General features: G+C 44.5%; 1 long non-coding RNA gene across 1 annotated transcript; it reads left to right on the top strand.

The window, feature by feature from the left end:
* Positions 1-685: 685 nt before the first annotated feature.
* Positions 686-3,743, top strand: LOC149383421 (uncharacterized). The gene is made up of 4 exons (XR_016301829.1): positions 686-1,099; positions 1,882-1,995; positions 2,361-2,455; positions 3,433-3,743. It is a non-coding gene; the product is annotated as an uncharacterized LOC149383421 (long non-coding RNA).
* Positions 3,744-5,048: the final 1,305 nt, after the last annotated feature.

Genomic DNA, 5,048 nt, shown 5'->3' with positions numbered 1-5,048 from the left:
AGTTTCTTGCGTTTGTGAGACGAAGGCCAAGAAACTCTTGTGTTGGAGGTATACAATAGTGCGTGTCAAAAAGTTGTCATGTGTAGAATAACTCTTTATTGCAATAAAGGGGGTTGTTACAGGTAGCATGTGTAATGTATAAACTTTTGTAACCGCTCGACTTGTGAATTTGAATAAAATGGACGAGTTTTAATTCAAATTCTTGTTGCATATGAGACGTCCTTAAATTTTAAAGATCTTGGAATATGATAATATTTAAGGTCGATGAAATTTCGGAATGAGAATATTCGAGTAATCCAATATTATTATTCGAAACATACTCGGAGATTTAAAAAAAAATCTCAAGAGTAAAGAATGAATTCCGAAATCCCTTAAATATATTCAAAATAACGAGAAATAATAATAATTTTCTCGGTTATTTTTCAAGATTATTTTTAATTAATTAAGGACAGGATTGTGAGAGTTTATTTTGAAAGGACTTATATGCAATATTTTGAAGGACGAAAGTGAAAGAAAAAGAGAAGCTGGGGTTGATTTGAGAGAGTTGTGGCAGGAGGGGATTGGTCCACGTATGCACGCGTGGCAATGAATGAGGGTGCCACATGGCCACTTCCTCCTCAAAACCTTGCCACCTCACCCTTCTCTCTCTCTTCTCTATTTTCTTCTTCTTCTCCCTTGCTTCACTCGGCCGAAACCCACACACGAGCAAACCAGGACAAACGAAAAAAAAAGAAAAGGAAAAAAAACTCTCGGCCGCTCCTCTGCTCGTCGCCGACAACCATCATCACCGCCATCACCCTCGTTCTTCTCCTTCTCTTCTTCTTCTTCTCCTTCGCGCGCCATCACCCAGCACCGAGTTCCACCGCGCGCTCCGGCCCGAGGAAGCACAGCACCGCCGAGCCCCGACGTCGCCACCGCCACCTCTCACTCGCCTTCCTCTCTCTTCCTCTCCTTCGCGCGTCACCGACCGCTGAGCCACCGCGCGCGCAAAGACCGAGCGACACACCGCCGCCGCGAGCTCGCCGTGACCGCCGCCGAGGAAGGAGACGCCGGGAACACACAATCGAGCGACGAGGACACCGAATTCGTGAGAATTTCGGTAAGAACAAGCTAAACCCAATTGATTTTTCTGAGAAATTAGGATTTGAAATTCTGAATTGGGGATTTTTGAATCCGAGTTGATTTCGGTTAAATTGATTGGTTTTTATCGTTCATTGAACTCGATTGATGTTGTTTGTAACCTGAATTTGAAGTTTTGATTCGGATTTTTCCTAATTTATCCGAAAATGATGAACTAGGGTTTGAATTGGGGGTTTTTGATTTCGGGTTCGATTTCGGTGCAATTGCTCGGTTTGTAATGTTGTCTGAGCTTGATTGTTGTTGTTGATGTGGTTTATGATCAGAATTTTTGAGGCTATATTGAATTGTGGGATTTTGATGAGTTTTGGTTTGGATTGTGGTTTTGGCCGTGTGCTCTAAAATTTGAGATTTGGATTTGAGAATTTTGAGTTCTTGTGATGTGTTGAAGTGATTTCATTCCTGGAATTAGGAGAGGCTGTGATGATTGAAGGATTTTGGAAATTGTTTAGCTTGGTAATTGTCTTAGCTGTGAGTTGTTTGTTTGCTTTGTGTGGCCGTGTGTTGTCTTGGCCGTGTGACTTGGTTGAGCCGTATGTTTGTTGTGGCCGTGAACTTGGTCTCGGGTATGCGTTTTAGTTCACAAATAATTATGATAAAGTCTGAGCCTCGATTTGAGTTTTGTGGTCGTTTCCGGTCAGTTGGATTTTTGTTGAGTTCGCTTGATTGGGTTATGGGTTCGGGTTTTGAGTTATGTGATATCGGAATTTGGTTTTAAGATGTTAACTCGTCGTTGGGTTCCAGGTTTGATTTACAGACATTGACGGACGGACGGGAACCAGACGAGTCGAGAGCGTTGAGATTAGCCTCTGAAGATCTCAAGTTGATAGAGTTATCGAAATAAAGCTCGATTAACTCGTGAGTTTTAAATCGCTTACAGCGTTTAAATACTCTTATATATGTACTTTCAGTATTTAAATAAATAATTTAGAATTATTTATTTAATAATGTTTATGAATTTAATTTAATTATTCATTTGGAATTCTCGGTTATTTTTAATTTCGGATTATTTGATTTATTTAAGACTCGTGATTACTCGTTGAACGTTATCTCGTATCACTCTCGATATGGGATACGCGAGTCTTGAATAAACCTCCGAAAAACCGGGGAATAATAAATTAAATTCTCGAATTCCGAACCGACTCTAATCCCGACAACGAACCCTACTCTCTTTAAGTAAACTCGAATCCAATAACTAATGGATGTTCAACTCCGGATGCTAGTTCTTCCGACGTTTCGACAAGCGCCAGGTGCCTCAAAGAACGTGTGAAGCAAGACGTCTTCAGGACTTGTCAAGCGTTCTATCGAACAATTCCGGGTAAGTGTGGAGACATAAGTCAACTACTTACCAAGGGTATAATCCTGCTTGTTTGTGCATATGCTTGCTAGTAAACAAGAGTAGGTAAAAGCCTAAAAATGAATAAACTCGAAAGTTAAGGCTTCGGCCACTCTTGCTTGAAAACTTAGCTCGGGTTCGCCCGTTAGGTTCAAACGCTAACTTGAACCAGCCTTGCTTGCTTTGTGTGTGGTTAGACTTCTCTTCTAACTCTAGGAAGTAGGTTAGAATCGAGAGGACGGAAGAGCGATAGACTCTCAAATTCAATCGAGAGTAGAGAGTTCGAGAGTCACATCTCGAGCTTTCAACTTAAAACACTAAACGAGCTTCAAAGGGAAACAATAATTTCTTTCGGGGTTTATCCCGTCACGCTCTTCCGTATATAAGTTTAACGTGTACGCTGCTAGCTGCAGTGTACCCAAACTTTAAACTCGTGTCGGTGGTACTCACAAGTCCCTGACTTGTGCTTGGCGGGCCATGTCGGTCCGTGCGCCGAGTACTCGAAGCAATGGGTGAAGGTCGCGCATCGCGAGCTCATTGCTTGCTGGAAGACTCACCGGAAGCTGCCTTGAGCACACCGGGGCGTAGTGGGTGATGGTCGCGGTTCGCGAGCTCACTATGCCAGAGACCAGTGGCGCTGACGTCATGATGAAGGAAGTACCACTAGTGGATCCCAGACATGTGTTAAAACTTAGATCAGTTGACGACTGCTGCTCGAAGTTGAAAACTGGTCTCTAGTCGGACCAGAGGTTATAGCAGTGTGGAGTGTATAACCTTGCGGGACGGCTAGTATTCTAGGATGCGCGCTCATTAGTCACTTTTAGGTGATAGCTGCATCCTGCATTCTTGTTTGCTTGTTCGCACGTCACATGCTTTGCATTAGCTGCTTTTCTTTCATAAGCTAGACTCCCGCTTGCTGAGTCATTCGACTCATAGTTTTATGTCCCTTGGTAATGTAGATAAGGGCAAGGCGGCAATGTAGACGACCGAGAAGGAAACTGAGACGGAACGCGTATCTCTTGACCTACGGGCTATGGGTTCTGGCTCGGGAAGTAGACCTCTATATGTATAATGTTTTGAATAATATCGACTCTTCCTTAGATAATATCCCGTGTATGTATGTAAAGTCGGGAGCTTTTATGTACATATATATGTATGTATAAGGGTCGATATACGACTTCTAGTTCTAAAAGAAAAACGAAAAATTTCCCGAGATTTCCGATAACCACTTTTGTTGTAAACGTTTCCGCACTTTTAATAATATCGTATTTCGTATATTATATGTTTTGTAAATTATGTATTTACTTTAAATGTTTTGTTTACATTATATTATTCATATATGTTATGCTCCCGCTACGTGATGTTGGTTCCGCCGAGTCGCGGCTTGCGGGCGAGGTGACGACGCTCGCGGGTCGTGACAGATTTTGTGGTATCAGAGCCCAGGTTTAGCCGTTTCTGTAGACCTGAGATACATGTTTTGGTTATGGGAAAGTGTTGGAACTTGTGCTGACCGTTGGCCTGTCGTTTTGGCAGGTGGAATGGCTCAAGTGACGATACTATCCTACCCGGAGGCTCTCGCATCTGTTCCTCCTACCACTCCGACTTTCAGCGGGGTGAGGGGTACACTTACGTGGGTGCGATGGATTGGTACTACCATCGAGTGGATGGACGCCCTTGCTATCCCTGAGATGTTCCGTACTAGTATTGCCACGACGCTCTTGCAGGGACCAGCCTGGACTCGCTGGACCCGGCATGTAGCGCTGGGTAGTCTGTATCGATCATGGGACATGTTCCAGGCCATCATGGGGGCCACTTTTTCAGCCCAGGGGCGCACAGATGAGTGGAACGAGTTCGCTCATGGTTTCTTTCAGCTCGACTTCGAGTCGATCGCTCAGTACGAGGATCGATTTGAGGAGGAGATCGTGACATCTTGCCCCTTTGCTTTGGAGGACCGCCGACAGCAGTTTATCTTTCACCAGGGGTTACGGCCCGAGTATAGGTATCCGATGCTGTTGTGTTGCTGCCCGTCCATGGGAGTTCTCCGAGCGCGTTTGGCGTTTATGATTCAGTCTCAGGTAGGATGTTGGATTCCTCCAGGTTACGAGCCTGCCCCGCACCCAGCTTATGTGCCAGTACCACCAGCCCAGCCACCTCAGGCGCCGGCACCACCAGCATCGCCGCCGCACGCGCCACCGCCACCGCCACCACCCGCACAGCCACCTGCAGCTCCTCTTGTTATTGTGATCTCTGACGACGAGGAGAGCGAGGTGGATGACGATGAGGATGAGGATCCCGTTGAGGATTATCCTCTTATGTGAGGGTGTGTTTAGGCTTGTGTAGATAGTGGTGGTTAGTTTTTTTTTGAGAGGTTGGTTTCGATGGTTGATGGTTGTTGTACATGTTTTTTTGATCTAGTAGACTAAACCTTGTGAGAGCTAGTCTACCTGTAGTTCTTTTGTTTAGCATGTGTACGTGCGAACTTGATGTTGAAAAGCTTGTTGTATCTTTTGACATGTATATATGGATGTAGATATGGTTGTATATATAAAATCGCGCTTTAGTTTCAGTTGATCAT

Source organism: Urtica dioica, chromosome 10 (assembly GCF_054948205.1).
Source record: "Urtica dioica subsp. dioica isolate 48M chromosome 10, U.dioica_male_clone48M_v1_H2, whole genome shotgun sequence".
NCBI lineage: Eukaryota > Viridiplantae > Streptophyta > Magnoliopsida > Rosales > Urticaceae > Urtica > Urtica dioica.
This window is presented reverse-complemented; position numbering and strand designations above follow the sequence as displayed.